This window comes from Strix aluco, chromosome W (genome assembly GCF_031877795.1).
Source record: "Strix aluco isolate bStrAlu1 chromosome W, bStrAlu1.hap1, whole genome shotgun sequence".
Lineage (NCBI taxonomy): Eukaryota > Metazoa > Chordata > Aves > Strigiformes > Strigidae > Strix > Strix aluco.
The window spans coordinates 20,960,781-20,977,914 of record NC_133970.1 but is presented as its reverse complement, the minus strand read 5'-3'; the positions used below and the strand labels follow the sequence as shown (position 1 = coordinate 20,977,914).

The 17,134-nt window shown below is 43.5% G+C and overlaps 2 long non-coding RNA genes across 2 annotated transcripts; one reads left to right on the top strand and one right to left on the bottom strand.

The window, feature by feature from the left end:
* Positions 1-8,176: 8,176 nt before the first annotated feature.
* LOC141917784 (uncharacterized) lies at positions 8,177-10,901 on the top strand. The gene is made up of 2 exons (XR_012621452.1): positions 8,177-9,233; positions 10,563-10,901. It is a non-coding gene; the product is annotated as an uncharacterized LOC141917784 (long non-coding RNA).
* Positions 10,902-11,029: 128 nt separating this feature from the next.
* Positions 11,030-16,919, bottom strand: LOC141917779 (uncharacterized). The gene is made up of 2 exons (XR_012621447.1): positions 16,356-16,919; positions 11,030-11,310 (listed from the first exon to the last, which is right to left on the bottom strand). It is a non-coding gene; the product is annotated as an uncharacterized LOC141917779 (long non-coding RNA).
* Between the last annotated feature and the right edge of the window lie 215 nt (positions 16,920-17,134).

The following is a 17,134-nucleotide window of genomic DNA, read 5'->3' as shown; positions in this document are numbered from 1 at the left end:
CGCAGTATAAGAAAAGGAGAGGACAAGTGAATTTTAAGAAAGTGCATGCAGTGATTGCAGAAGCGGGTGCGCAGTGGGATCCCAATAGATAGGATGGATATCTGGGATTCTATGGATTCTGATGAAGCTGGTCCCTCAGATGAATTCATAGATGTGAAACATGTGTGGAGGTAAAAGATAGAAGTAGATCTTAATATTGGGCAACTTGTGAGGAAGGATGTGATAGAGGATTACACTCAGCATGAGGTAAATGACATAACCGACAGATTTAAGCAGAGACCAGGGGAATCCCTCCTCTCTTGGATGGTGTGTTTGCATGATCAGGGAGCTGCAGGGATAACCCTAGATGCAGGAGAATCTAAAAGGTTTTTGATTTTAAGTTCAGATTCTTTTGTGCAAGATGCATTTCAGAACAATCATCAGGATACTAATTTATTGGCTTTGCAGCTCAGGGATGTCATACTAAGTATCCTATGGAAAATGGTTGGCTGGGACCTGAATGTCCATGGTATACTTTGTGAGATTCTATACAGCGACTGAAAGAGGAAGGGATGAAAGTGGCAGTTTTTATAGAAGATGCTGACACTATGACGTGGCATCCTTTGTCTGTCACGATGAGAAATAAACTAATTAAGGCTACCCCACCGGCATATAAAAATGTATTCATGACTCTTTTAATTAATGAGATGGGGAATCCCCTTTGTGATGTGATAGAAAAAATACAGCAGCTGGGTGACCTTGGAGAGTAGGGCCCCCAAGGGAGTGCAGGGAATCGAGATACTCAAGACAGCCCTAAAGGCAGTGAAAACAGGATTTTTCGTAAGGAAATGTTTATGGCTTTGTTAAAAGATGGCATGTCTCATGAAAAAATTGACGATGTTCCAACTAACGAGCTGTGGCAAATATATACACAGAGAGGGCTGAATAAACCTAGCAAGAGAGTGCAGAGTTCTAAAACTAAGAATCCAGGGACAACTCAGCCTACGGCACCCCTTCTCGAGCCTCAGCGGGACCCTCCATCTGCTCATGGAGGGCCCCCCATTAGTGGATCAATGGTTCCAGGGGTGAAAGAGGATTGGGCACCGTTTTCTGACTTGTACCCTTTGCAGGAGGCAAGGGAGGGGAATCGATATTATGATCAGCACAAATGAATTAATGGCCAAGTTCCAGGGCAGTGGGTGCGGAAGGACCAACAGCCCCATGTGGAGCTTAAAATATTTTTTTTGGAACAACCGGTCCCTGCAAACTGTAACTGCCCTGATTGACACTGGAGTGGAGGCCTCCTTAATATAAGGGAATCCCAAGAAATTTAAAGAACAACCTGTAATTATCACAGGTTTGGAAGGAAAACAAATGGAAGCTGTACAAACACAAATAGAAATGAAAATAGGAAACCTCCCAAGATGATTGTATTCAGTCATGATTGTCCCCATTCCTGAATATATAATAGGTATAGACCTTCTAAAAAGACTAACTTTAAATCTTTCTGATGGTCAGTATCAATTTGGAGTTAAACCCTGTATTAGTGCCAGATCTGTTACGGTCGGCAAAGTAAAAATGCCTCCTGTGCAGATCCCGGCTGCAACTAAGTTAGTTACAATGAACCAATATAGAATTCCGGGAGGACATGAAGAGATATCGCAGACAATTAGAGATTTATTAGATGTAGGAGTTTTAAAGCCAACCACCACAGCTTGGAGCAGTCTGATATGGCCTGTCAAGAAAAGTGATGGATCCTGGAGAATGACAGTGGATTTTAGAGAATTAAATAAACATACTCCACCGCTTGCAGCAGCTGTACCAGACACTGTTACTTTAATAGAAAAGGTTCAGAAGCACCCAGGAACTTGGTACGCCATAATAGATTTGGCTAATGCATTTTTCACCATCCCAATTGCAGAAGAGCATTGGGACCAATTTGCTTTTCCTTTGCAGGGGCGGCAGTATACTTTCGCCTGGTTACCACAAGGATGGTTGCATAGCCCCACCATCTGTCATAGAATTGTAGCTGAACATTTAGATGATATACCACTGCCTTCTCATAGGCAACTGAGTCACTATATAAATGATATTTTAATCCAAGGAAATAATGAGGAGGACATACAACAAATTCTTGAACTAGTGGCAGATCAGATGAGACAGACAAAGGTCATGGATACTGGAATAGGAATTCAGATTCCCCCAGGACACTTTGGATTAATAACTACTCGCTCAAGCCTAGCCCTGAAAGGTGTTCATGTCATGGGAGGAGTGACTGACAGAGACTATCAAGGTGAAATTAAGGTAATGCTGTTAAACAATGGTGAACAGGATTTGACTATTCAAGTAGGAAAAAGTGTTTGTGAATGAACGCAATTTATAACTATACTTCATGAAACATCATCAATTGCTGAACAGAGATTGATGTCTATATGCGTAACTTCCAGACCTGAATTAACCATAGAAGCAGTTTATTAGTCATGGTTCATCTGTAGGAGTCTGGGCCGCGCTGGAGGGAAGCTAGTGCAGGCAGAAGAATGCAAGGACGAAGACAAGGCCAGCAAAATAAGGCTGGCAAAAACACACAAGATAGCAGATAAGTGAGAAACACCTGTGGTCAGCAAAAGCACACAAGTCTGAGCAAAACAGGGTATGAGATAAGGGAGTTTTTGGCAAGTTTTGGGCTTTACGTACTAATTGCAATTAACCAATGCAAATGCTTGTAGAGGCGCATGAACAGCGCATGCAGATAACCTGTAGCCTATTAGAAGATAGATGAGCGCGTGTACGGAACTTAGTAGAATATAAATGTAACCAGGATTGGGAAATAGAGGTGGACGATCTGATCATCATATTGGTGTTGTGTCGTTCCTGTTCCCACACGGAGAAGTAAGGTCCCCGGCTAATGGTGACCCCGACAAATGGTGACCCTGACGTGCCAACGTGCCGACGTGACCTGCTATCAACGTGAGTGATCTGCTACCAACGTGATCGGGTGAACTGTCCGTTTGGAGCTGATGTGATTTACTATCGACGCGATTTACGACGTGATAGAATCATCGCTGATTCTGATAGAATCGCCTGAACAGAAGCCGGAGGAAGGCAGGGGCTGTCGGCCGGCGTTACTGGAGGTAAGCCGGGCTGCCCGAGAGAGGCAGGAGCGGATCCGCGCTAAGCCGGGAAAGTAGGGGCTTAGATACCGACAGCATGGGGCTCGCTGCATCAGCGACAGAAAAGGCTGCAGTTCGAACTTTGATGCAGCTCGCAGAGGAGACAGAGGTGGATCTCAAGGAAGGGGATTTAGCCACGCTGCTTCTCTGGTGTAGACGTAGGACATTAATCACTAATACTGATCAGTTGTATGATGAAGAAGCTTGGAAATCTATTGGGACTGATTTGTGGGAATCGATTCAAGCAGGGAAAAAGGAAGCGAGAAAATTAGCACCTACTTATCGAAGTGTGCGAGTGATATTGGAAGCAATGAAAGGTCGGGCTTGTGTTGCTGCTGCCGCTGCTCGCGCAATTGCTGCCGCTGAGTGGAAGGAGAGTGACAAGGAGGAGAAAGAGAAGGAGGAAAAGAACTTGTTATTTGATGGTGTGCCTGCGTCCTCTAAAGTTGTGTGTCCCGTGTCAGAAAGGGAATTTTGGGCAGGTCCTAGGATTGAGATCGAACCCCGGGTGCCGCCAACAATGCCCTCTGCCCCACCTTTGCCTGGTTCACCTCCTCCTGATACTTTGTCGAATTCCATAGACCCAGTTAAAGTGCCGCTCCCTATGGATGTGGATGATGAGTCGTCTCGGGCAGTCTATCCTAAACCTCATTCTGAACAGCTTGCTAGTCTGTTAAAAGAGCAAGAGAAAGCAATGTCTGACCTTTTGGATGAAATGCAACGGCTAGATCGTGGGTCAGCCAAACAGGCTATTCGTGAGGCGTATAGAAAGGCTCATCAAGCCATAAGGGATGGTTTGAAAGCAGTTGAAGAGAGTGTCTGTGGGCCAGAAGCTAGGGGTGCGCCCGGTGGGCAAAATAATTCTGAGAGACCCCCACAAGAGACTCAGATTACTGAGGAGCAATTGAGAGAGAAGGAAAAAAGAGCCAGAGCTTGGGTAATGCAGCTTTTAGAGGACGGAGAGATGACTCCAGAAGAGGCGGATAGTTATCTGAGAGGTAAATTTGGAAATGGGCTTACATCAAAGGAATGGAGGGCATACGCAAAATACAAAGAGTTAGAGAAGGGAGGAGGGGAAGTTAGTTCAACGACTCCATTAAAATCGGTTGCTGGATGGCTGCAGGGCAAAGACGAAAGAAAAGGACATGAAGACAATGCCGCTTCTTCGGCATCCGGTCCTCCCGCGCCTGATCCGCTCCAACCACAGGACCCTAATTATGCAGTCGGGCAGAGATGGAAGGGGGTGATTGAACATGCAGTTATAGAAGGGCAGATGCTGCCACCTAGTGTCATGGCAATGCCAGTTGTCGTGCAAGGGAACCAGCGGGTGTGGCATCCATTTGACTGGAAGACTGTGACTCAGTTACAAAGAACAGTCATGGACTTTGGGTATGATAATAAACAAGTTATGACTGTGATACAATCTTTTTTTCGCAATCAAGATTTAGTGCCGACTGATATCAGAGCACTTTTGGAGATTATTCTTCCCCCTACTGCTTTTATGATGTTTAAAGAAAGATGGCAGGAAAAATGTGAGATTTCAATGGTAAACAACCTCCATCAGTTGGATGGACATGATCTTTTAAGATTTGTTACACTTGATCAACTTATGGGGACAGGACAGTATTGTAATGGAGCAGCACAGGCAGCCTTGCACCCTCGTATAACACAACACTCTCAGGCACTGGCCTTAGAGGCGCTTCAAGAGCTGCCTCAAATTGGAAAACCGAGACTGCCTTATCATCAAGTGAAGCAAAAGCCAGATGAGCCATATATGCAATTTATTGATCGATTGAAAGAGGCACTGGATACTGCACCTAATCTTACACCTGATGCTAAAACAGCAGTGGGGAAAGATTTGGCATATCAAAATGCAAATCAAAGATGCCAACAAGTGATTGCCAGTCTCCCACGAGGTGCTACCCTGACACAGATGGTTGAGGCATGTTCACGATTGCCACCATTACTGGAAGAGCAAGAAAAGGCTACTATCCACGCAAGAGCTCTTGCTGCAGCTTTAAGACCTGTTACAAGTCAGGGAAAAGGAGATCCTGGACTTAAAAATGCTAGGAAAAAGGAAGGATGTTTTTTATGTGGTAAACCTGATCATTTTAAGCGACAATGTCCTCAGGCAAAGAAAGCTACCATAACAGCGCCATGTGCCAGTACCTGTAACCGATGTGATAAATTTGGGCATAAGGCCAGCGAGTGTCGATCAAAATTCAAGAAAGATGGGAGCCCCTTGCTGGGAAACTCCTCGCAGAGCGCCTTTCCGGGGGGGGGCCAAGACACTCAAATTCCCCCAAGTGGCGGCTGCCTTGACGAGCTCTCAGCAGCCACCCGAGGAAGTGCAGGCCTCGATTTGGCCGTGGGAGACGACATCACAATAGTAGATGATTCAGTGCATGTAGTTCCTTCCGCAGTTACAGGACCGTTAGGACATGGACTTAGTGCATTATTGATAGGACGATCCTCGGCATCGAAGCAAGGAATTATGATTATTCCTGGATTAATTGATTCTGATTATACTGGACAAATTGGGATAATGGTGAGAATTCTAAACCCTCCAGCCACATTGCATAAAGGTGATCGTATTGCTCAATTAATTCCTTTTCGAGCACATGTTATTAAGAGTCAAGATCGCGAAAGAGGCGATCAAGGATTTGGGTCTACTGGACCAGTGACTGTTGCCTTTTCACAACTGATCACCAACAATAAGCCTATGAGAATAGTCACAATACTTGGGAATGGTGGAGTTAAGATCCGCTCTGAACAAGTCATGCTTGACACTGGAGCTGATGTCACCATTATACCATATGCTGCATGGCCACCTTCTTGGCCTTTGATTATGGCATCCAACATGGTTGTAGGAATTGGAGGAGCATCCCCTACACAGCAAAGTGCACATTTTGTTACCATTATAGATGACAAAGAAGGTCTCAGAGCACAAGTGAAACCATATGTCCTGCATACGACACTCTGGTTATTAGGGCGAGATGTCTTGTCTCAGTGGGGATGTGTATTACAAACACCTTTTTAGAGGCGGCCATTGTAGCGAGCGACCCCCGTCCTGTTTTAAAACTGAACTGGTTAACTAATACTCCTGTATGGGTGGAGCAATGGCCGCTACCAACTGAGAAGCTCGCTCATTTAAGGGATCTCGTGCAAGAACAATTGAATGCTGGACACCTTGTCCCTTCTACCAGTCCGTGGAATACACCTGCGTTTACCATCAAAAAGAAGTCTGGAAAATTGAGACTGTTACAAGATCTGCGAGCAGTTAATGCAGTTCTGCAGGACATGGGAGCACTTCAGCCAGGATTACCCAATCCATCCATGCTCCCTCAGGGCTGGGACATTGTGGTTATTGATTTGAAAGATTGTTTTTTTTACAATACCTTTGCATCCAGAGGATTATGAAAAATTTGCCTTCTCTGTCCCTTCTACAAATAGAGCAAAACCTTCTGAGAGATATCATTGGGTAGTGTTACCACAGGGCATGAAAAATTCTCCCACAATATGTCAATGGTATGTGGATTTAGCTCTACGACCCTTTCGAGAACATCATATCGACTGTATTTTGTATCACTATATGGATGATTTGTTGCTTTGCCAAAAAACACCCATCTCTGAAGAATTGATTCAAGAACTGATAGAAGCTCTAAATATAATGGGACTCGTTGTGGCCCCTGAAAAGGTACAACGGACTGAGCCATGGAAATACCTAGGGATGACTTTAACTGAATCTACTGTTAGGCCACAGAAGCTATCAATAGTACAGAAAGTGGAAACATTAAATGATCTACAGAAATTGGTGGGAGATATTCAGTGGATCCGCAGTATTTGTGGCATTACTAACACAGATTTACAGCCTTTATTTAAGTTGTTGCAAGGAAATTGTAATCCTCAAGAACCTAGGTCTCTAACAGCGTCAGCTAAACACGCCCTGGATAATATTTCCCTGAAATTGAGTGTTAATTCTGCAGCTCGTATTGACCCTGTTCAAGCATTACAATTGTTTGTATATAATACAGAGTCAGAAGTATCAGCTTTTTTAGGACAATGGTGTGAACAACAGTCTAATCCCCTCAGAATTATTGAATGGTTATTGTTATCAGCCAGAGGACATAGAACAGTAACATCACGTGTGGATGCGATAGCAAGTATTATCCGAAAAGGTGTTCAGCGAGCAATATCTATTGCTGGAAAGGAACCGGATCGAGTAGTTGTGCCGTATGCACTGGACCTAATTCAGGCTATGTGTGAATCATCTATGTCCTTCTCGCTGGCTGCGATGAACAAATCCTATCAAATTGACAACCATTATCCAAAGCATCCACTATTTAAAACTGCTTTAACAATGACTACTGTTCCGGTCATTAGTCGACAACCTTTACAGGCTTTAACAGTATTTACAGATGCCAGCAGCAAGACCAAAATGGCAGGATTGTTTTGGAAGGAGAATGGAATATGGCAATCAGAACGCTTTGTTTGCGATACATCTGTACAGATTTTGGAGCTTAAAGCAGTGATTGCTGTGCTTAACTGCTGGAACATTCAAGATTTAAACATTGTGACTGATTCTTTATATGTGGCAGGTGTAGTACAACGAATCGAAAGGGCCTTGTTAGGACATGTAAACAATCCCACCCTTTTTCAGGCTTTTGTCGACTTACGAAATACTGTTAATCATCGCACGCATCGGGTTTTTATCATGCATATAAAGAGCCATACTAGGCTCCCTGGAGGTCTTGTAGAAGGCAACGCTCGAGCTGATCAGTTGGTTGCCGCTTTAGCAGACACGGATAACATTGTTCAAGAAGCCTATAAATCTCATGACTTTTTTCACAGGTCTGCAACTGCATTATGCAAGCAATTTAACATCCCTAAGACCCAAGCATGCACGATAGTGGCTGCTTGTCCAGACTGTGCCACTCTCACACCGCTACAGGACAGTGGTGCGAATCCTCGTGGTGTTATAAGTTGAGAAAATGAGACCAAAAGTTTCCAACCCAATCAGAATATATTATAATTTCAGCAAGCAAAGTTAGCGAGCAAAAATCAGCGCTGGGCAGCCGGGGAGTCTCCGCTCCATCAACGGCGCCACTCTTCCCTTTTTACAGTCCCTTTTTATATACAGTCTTCTTCCCGGTTGACGTAGTTTCTTACGGTATACTCTGCGCATGTTCGTTTTGCTGCTAGGGGGTCGCAGGGATGGAGGTTCTCAATCTTCCTTATTCGATCCTCTCAATGTCTGGGTGGAGACTTGACCTGTGGGGGCTGATTAAGCAAGCCTAACGGCATCTGGGTGGAGACCAGACCTGTGGGGGCTGATTAAGCAGGCCTAACGGTATCTGGGTCTCACCCACCAAGAGGCCCCCAGCATATCCTGCCAAGCAAACAAGCACTTTATCCTGCTGACATTTTAGTGAACAAACCCACCCAATCTATCACAATCCCCCCTTTTCTATTTCTTAATTTTGTTCACTAAACCTTTTTAATTCTTGTTGACTCAAATTCAAGCTTTCTTCCATTTCCATATCTCCTCGGAGTGGTTTGTATTTAGTTCTAACAAGCATTAAGTGTGCAGCTTCCAAGCGACTTTTTACAATTGTAATTAGTTTGTTAAAAATGCATGGTCCAAAAGTTAATCCCAAAATAAGCAACAGCAGAGGGCCAGCTATAGTCGAAAGCAAAGTTGTTAGCCAAGGGGAATAATTGAACCAGGATTCATACCAGCTCTGTTGAGCCTCTCTTTCCTGTTTCCGTTGTTCCAACCTCTTTCGTAACTCAGTCATTGTATCAATTGTTACCCCTGTATGGTCTGCATAAGTACAACATTCTTCCTTGAGTGCTACACATAATCCTCCTTGTAGTAACAAGAGATCTAATCCCCTTCTATTTTGCATTACTACCTCAGATAAGGATCTTAATGACTTTACCAATCCATCAATCGCTAGCTCAATTTTACCGAGATCTTCGTCTACTGTTACTCGGAGTGCCTTCATTTCTTTTTGATTGTTTACTAAGGAGGCGATTCCTGTTCCTGCGCCTATACCACTGATAGTGAGAAGAGTAGCGATGGTAAGGACAGTGATTGGTTCTCGTTTTACTAAATGATGTTCAGGGGTTATATGCTGATCATAAATATATTCGCTAGGATGGTAAGTAATACGTGGTATTATTGATACCTGAATGCAGTATTCACTGCTTTCGTTAAATGCAACAAGAGATATACACGGGGTGATCCCAATGTTTGAACATATCCATTTCGTATTAGCGGCGGGAATCAGCCACTGTGCAGGTCTCTCGTTTTTTGATATTTTTGCTCCACAGAGATGCATTTTATGGGTGGGGACCTTTCAAATGCATCTCCCTTTACCTGTTACTTGGGACAAAGTGAGTCCCTGTGTCTGGTCCTTTCCTTTTTTCCACAGGCACCGTGCAGGGTTAGTTCCATTTACTCTTTTAGCTTTAGCAGTCATTCCTACAGCCTCATAAAAAGGTGGCCTAATATTATAACATAACCAACAGTCTTTCGTTAACTCAGGTTTGGTTTTGTTTAGTATCCCATAACTAGCTTGCATAATTTTCCATAGAGTACTATATCCATATATATTGATTTCAGAGGTCAAATTAGTGGGTTGGGTATACTTTCCCTGGTAATTAGTGGTATTGTTTTTAACATTAATAGTAGAAATTGCCAGATTTGGTCCAATGGGTTCTGGGGTTTCATTAGGTGCAATTTCTTTCTTAATTGTTATAAGATTTCCCCGATCTGCTCCAGGTTCCCAATGTCTAATTCCCCAGGTTCTTCCCAGGATCCACCCTGGGTCTTCTGGTTTTTTTATATTAATATATATATATGAACATGTTCCTTTAGAGAGCATCTCTCCTGAGGGACCTTTCCAAGGTGGTGTACACCCAGCTGGACCAAATCCTACTTTAAGATACTGATCTGGTCCCCCTCCTGGAGCCCAATCAGAAGCGATAGTTTCACAGCCCCAATAGGCACAAAAATAATGGCCAGGGTAATTACAATATGGTTTCCCTCGGTTGGAACTAGGACACATGTAAAATCCTGTTAAATTCAAAATTTTACCACAGTGGTCTATTCCCGTTAGATTACACAATCCCACAATGAAGCTTGGAGCCCCTGGTACAGTTGATGTACGTAAGATTTTACCATCTAATCTGGTTAGGGACCATTTAAAAGGTTGGTGTGTTTCCAGTTCTGCAGTACAATAACTTAATTTTAGCCATAACAATATTACAATTATGATATGCAAGGTTTGAGATGATGTTCCCCTGTATACCAGATTCCCTCTGCGTTGATTCCTGTGAAATGCAGACAGGGTTAAAAGTATGTTATTCACCCATTTTTCTTTACCAATCCCGTGGTAATTCTGCCAGCATCTCAGCAACGCTCCAGTTGGACGGCTCCTTCCTCCACAGTCGTCTTTCCCTCTGCCTCGCTCGTCGACTCGGGTGCTTCGAGCCACGAGGTGTACCATCTTCTCGGCAGCAAGGATGCTCTTCAGGAGGAAACGCTCGCCGTCTAAGATCCTGTCTCGTAAAATAGGATCTCCAATTTGTATGTTTAATTTCAGGAACGTCACAGCGGACTTTACTGATGAGCTTACGACAGAAGCTCTCAGTGATTTCCGCTACAAAAGGCTTTGGTTCATTCGGGTGATAACAATAAAAATTTGGTTCAATTCCTTTTGTAAATATATCCCACCATTCTTTTGAGCCCGAGGTTAATTCTCCTTTAAATATTTTGCAGGTTAATGTCCAATTAGTGATTTCCCTTTGCAATTTATAACAGGAGATGCAAACCCCTTGGGAAGGGTATCCTTTAACACAATGAGTCCACCACCTTTCCTTGCATACCTTACAGGTATAACATACAAAGGGATGACAATTACAGTACTTATTTCCACACCTTATTCTAACATCATCATTACTTATAAGTCCATCATCTAAGTAATAAGGGTTAGGTAAATACTCAATCCTGTAAGGGTCCAAGTCCATTAAGTCCTCTGGAATTTTAATTTCAAGTCTCCAACCGGGCTGGTGATTTTCCACGAAGAGTTAGTGATAGGTCCTTTTATTAAGCGGGCATGGGTCCAACCTCGTTCAGCAGTTCGGACAGCAGTCTCTGTGGTAAGCAATACAAGGTAAGGTCCGTCCCATTGAGGGGTTAATGATGATTCCTTCCATGATTTAATTAATACCCAGTCTCCTGGCTGGATTTTATGAATAGCCAAGTCCAGAGGAGGTCTTTGCACCACCATTCCCTTTTTCCATAATTCATTTCGATATTTCATTAAGTTTATAATATAGGAGTTTAATTTCTGGTCTCTCAATCTAGGATGGTCTTGGGGTTCCTCTAAATCATAAGGCATTCCGTATAGCATCTCAAAAGGTGAAATCCCAAGATCAGCCCTAGGTCTAGTTCTCAAATTAAGTAGTGCGAGTGGTAAACACTTCACCCAGGATAACCGGGTTTCCATCATTAGTTTGGTGAGCTGTTTCTTAATTTCTGCATTCATCCTCTCTACTTTCCCCGAACTTTGGGGATGCCATGGTGTATGATGTTCCCATTTTGTTCCCATTGCCACCAAAACCTCCTGTATTATTTTAGACACAAAGTGGGGACCTCGATCTGAGTCAATAACTTCACTCATTCCATATCTTGGTATTATGTTTTCTAACAGTATTTTTACTACTGTGTGAGCAGTTGCTCTAACAGTGGGGAAAGCCTCTACAAAATGAGTTAGGTGGTCTACTATCACTAGCAAATATTTATATCTTCCCACTTTTGGTAGCTCAGTAAAATCTATCTGAATGTTAGCAAATGGTCTGTGAGCAAGCTGTCTGCCACCCAGTGGTCTTTCTCTAACTTGGGTTTTATTGACCCTTTTGCAAATTAGGCAGTCTTCTACTACTCGTTTTGCCAAATTATATATTCCAATGCTCATATATTTAGTAGCAAATTGGTCTACTAATGCTTGTACTCCCCAATGAGTCTGATCATGAAACCTTTGCAAAGTTTCTAGTGCAAGTGATTTTGGTAGAATAGTTCTCCCATCGGGGAGATTCCAATGTCCCTCCTGGTTTTCTTTTACGCCCATCTCCTTTAATTTAGCTTTCTCCTGTAGGGTGAAGCTATACAATCTGTATTTCTTTACCTCTGAGGTATCGTGGCTAAGAGTATCAACTGGGGTCCAGTCTTTTAGGGCCGCTCTTTTTGCTTCTCGGTCAGCTACATTGTTTCCCCTATTTCGGATATCCACTCCTTTTTGATGTCCCTTTAGATGTACCACTGCAATTCCTTTTGGACCCCGTAGAGCTTTTAATATCTGCACTATTAATTCCTGATGGGTTATGTCCTTTCCCTGTGAATTTATTAATCCTCTTTCTTCCCATATTTTCCCAAAGGTATGCACTACTCCATATGCATACTTAGAGTCGGTAAATATAGTTCCTACTTTATTTCTTAGATATTCCAAAGCTCTTAGCACTGCATATAATTCACACGCCTGGGCTGACCAGGAATGATTTAATGGTCCTGATTCCAATACTTTGAGATTTGGTCCTTTAATAATTGCATATCCTGATTTTCTTTTCCCATTCACTACTCGTGACGAGCCATCCACAAATAATTTTTCTCCTTCTCCTAGTTCTTCCTCTTCCAAATCTGGTCTAATTTTAGTTTGACTTTCTATGGTTATGAAACAATCATGTATCAACTGTGAGTCCCAGGGTTCTCCGTACAGGAACTGGGCTGGATTCTGGAGGGTTGTGACTTCCAGGGATAGTTTTGGGGAATCAATCAATATTCCTTCATATTTTAAAAGCCTGGAATCTGTGACCCATTTTTCTGCCTTTTGTTGCAAGATGCCCCGAATGTTATGAGGCGATAAAACCCTTAATTCTCCATTAAAAGTTATTTTATTTGCTTCTTCTACCAGGAGTGCAGCTGCTACTACTGCTTGTAGGCAGGTGGGCCAACCCTTGCTAACCGGGTCTAGTAACTTAGACAGATATCCTACTGGTTTCTTTTTCCCTGCCCAGTCCTGGGTAAGGACTCCATAGGCAGTTCCCTCATCAGTATTAACAAAGAGGGAAAAGGGTCTTTTTAGGTCAGGTAAGCTTAGTACTGGGGCAGTTATAAGATCTTTTCGCAGTTGTTCCAAATGTTGTTCATCTTCCATGGTCCATTTTAGCAGGTTATCCTGGCTCAATTTATTATACAAAAATTTTACTTTGCTGCTATAATTTTCAATCCATTGTCTGCAATACCCGACCAGACCCAATAATTGTCTTATCTGCTTTTTATTTGTGGGAGGGGGTATTGACAATATCCCTTTTATTCGTTCGGGATCTATTCTCTTTTCTCCTTTTGATAAATAATGCCCCAGATATTTAACTTCTTCTTCCACAAATTGTAGCTTGGATCGTGATACCTTCAGTCCCTTTAGAGCCAGGAAGTTTAATAATTTAATGCTTTCTTGCCTTACTATTGCTTCCTCCTTTCCTGCAATTAAAAGATCATCCACATACTGGATCAAGATGGTATTTTCATTTACCACATATTCTTGGAGAATTTTCTCCAATGCTTGCCCGAATAAATTCGGTGACTCGGTAAATCCTTGAGGTAAGACCGTCCACCTTAATTGCTGTTGACGGTGGGTTTCAGGATCTTCCCACTCAAAGGCAAAATAATTTCGGCTTTCCTCACTCAAGGGGCAAGCCCAGAAAGCATCTTTTAAATCAATTACACTATACCAGTGATTTTCTGGCCCTATCCTACTAAGCAAGGTATAAGGATTAGCCACTATGGGGAATCGAGTTACGGTTCTTTTGTTAATTTCCCTTAAATCATGCACTAATCTATAAGACCCATCTGATTTCTTTACGGGTAGGATGGGAGTGTTAAAGGGGGACATACATGGTTCTAAAAGGCCTTTTTCAAGTAACCTTTCAATCTCAGGCTTTAACCCCCACTTTCCTTCTGGTGGAATTGGATATTGTTTGATTCGTATAGGTACCTCCGGATTAATAATGGTTACTGAAAATGGAGGTATCTGTAGCTTACCAATCGTTTCTGGGGTATACCATACCTCTGGGTTAACTTCCTTTTCATCTTCCACTCGAAGGGGGCATAACCTAATCTTTAGTTCTTTATCTTTTACTTCCAAATTAATTCCTAATTCTATTATTAGATCTCTACCCAATAAATTGTAATCAGCCTCAGGGACTAATAATAATGATCCCATCCCAAATTTGGAATGTGTTTCAAATACTATATTTTTGATAATGGGTACTTCAAAGGGTTCTCCCTTGGCTCCTATAACTTGGGCCGTTTCAGATGATACTTTACAGCCCTGGGGCATTATCTGGATAGTGGATCTTTCAGCCCCTGAATCTACCAGGAACTCGAATTCCTGTTGCTGGGGACCTACCTTAACTTTTATCAAGGGCTCCTTATGTTTTTGGGTCCCCAGCAAATAGAGCCCCTGACACCCCTAATCTTCCTTGAACATTTTTTCGTCCCGCAGCCGCTTCCTGCATTCCCTTTTTATGTGTCCTCGGGCACCACAATAGAAACAGGTGCCCTGTTCTCTTCGTCTTATCATTCCTTCAGTTTTTTCTGTCCTGAATCTGGGGTTTTCTTTTAGGAAATCCCCATATTTTCCTAGTGTACGAGGAGGTGTCTGATTCCTTGGGCCTTTTTGTCCCTCCCGGACAGCTGCCACCATCATCCTGACTTGCTTCTTATGATTTTCGTCATCCCTCCGGACATACACTTTCTGAGCCTCTCGCAATAACTCATCTAACCCCCGGTCCTGCCAGTTGTCCATCTTTTCTAATTTTTTTCTTATGTCATCCCAAGATTTGGCTACAAATTGAGTTTTCAGCAATGCCTGTCCCACTTGGGTGTCCGGATCCAATCCTGAATACATCTGGAGGCTTTTTCTCAGCCTCTCTAACCAATCGGTGGGGCTTTCCTCTTTTTTCTGCCTCTCATTAAAGGCTTTGCTTATATTTTGCCCCCTGGGCACAGATTCTCGGATGCCTTGAATAATAATAGTCCTTAGGTCCTGCATATGAGTTCTGTGGTTTGGGTTTTGGTGGTCCCAATTTGGTCGCTGTAGGGGCCATTTTTCATCTGCAAAAGGACCTTGTACATGCTGGGCATCCCGTATTCTCATTCCGGCCCTTCTGATCATATTTCTTTCTTCTGCAGTAAATAGTATACTCAAAATAGACTGCATTTCATCCCAGGTATAGGTGTTAGGACCTAGGAATTGATCAATCCTTTCAGCAACCCCCAAAGGATCTTCTATCAGGTTTCCCATTTCTTTTTTGAATTCCCTAACATCCCCTGAGTTAAGGGGTATAGATACAAATCCTATCCCTGGTTGTGGTCCCCCCATTGGTGTCTCCCGGAGTGGATATAATTTTTGTTGTTTTGCCTGACTTCTAGTTGCCCTTCTGGAACTTCTGGGGGCGTCTGAGGAAGTTCCAGAGTCGCTCTTAGTTTCCTCAGGGGCTGAGGGTGGTGGATTGGCAATAGGTGGTGGGGGTGGTATATAAGGTGGGGGTAATAAGGGAACCTCTTCTTTGTCTCATTTTTTCTTATCGTTTTTCCCACCCCCCTTTTCTTTTAGGGCAAACAGATAGCTTTTGGCTCCTGATCCCATCCACATGTTAGCATAATCACTCTCCTCTGGATTAACCGGTTCCTTAGAATTGACATATGTGTTTAGGGCCTCACATACCCAATTTTCAAAAGACCCAAAGATTGGCCAGAAGACATGTTCTTCCTTAATATTCTGACCTCCCCAAATTTCCATACAAAAATGGATCATTTTTGCTTTATTCTTTCCTTTGCTTTTTGAAAAATCCCTCCAATTTGTCAACATTAATCCTAAGGGACTATCAGGCGGGATAGGGGGCAACCGCACAGGGGGCCCTCCACCCATGGGACCAGGGGGCTTGCTTTTCCCCTGTCCCATCTTCCGAAGTGCACTCTTTCTCACTCACACACGTTCCCCTGGTTCGTGGCCCACGCCCTCGCGGTCTATGGGAACCGCACTACTGAGGGTCCGCACTCGCTTGGTTCCACTGGAACCACTCACATGCAACGCTTCAGGATCACCAACCCCAACCGAACGGATTTCCAAATATACTTACACGTCCTGTGTCTTCGTCCGGACTTTTTGTGCACAAAGATTACAGGGTCGACCGGTTCCTTTTGCTCACTACTTTAGATTTTGGGTTCGTCAGTGGAAAGTGTGGAGACTTTGGGAACAGCTAGGACCACCAAAGGATGGTGGGGTGCCTTCTCTGCTGCCCAAGTCCAGCCACTATATTTCCATCCGAGTCACGGCACCAAATTGTTATAAGTTGAGAAAACGAGACCAAAAGTTTCCAACCCAATCAGAATATATTATAATTTCAGCAAGCAAAGTTAGCGAGCAAAAATCAGCGCTGGGCAGCCGGGGAGTCTCCGCTCCATCAACGGCGCCACTCTTCCCTTTTTACAGTCCCTTTTTATATACAGTCTTCTTCCCGGTTGACGTAGTTTCTTACGGTATACTCTGCGCATGTTCGTTTTGCTGCTAGGGGGTCGCAGGGATGGAGGTTCTCAATCTTCCTTATTCGATCCTCTCAATGTCTGGGTGGAGACTTGACCTGTGGGGGCTGATTAAGCAAGCCTAACGGCATCTGGGTGGAGACCAGACCTGTGGGGGCTGATTAAGCAGGCCTAACGGTATCTGGGTCTCACCCACCAAGAGGCCCCAGGCATATCCTGCCAAGCAAACAAGCACTTTATCCTGCTGACATTTTAGTGAACAAACCCACCCAATCTATCACAGTGGCTTACAGCCACGGGAAGTTTGGCAAACTGATATCACTGTATTTCTGCCTTTTGGGCGTCTTCGCTACTTACATGTGTCAGTGGATACCTG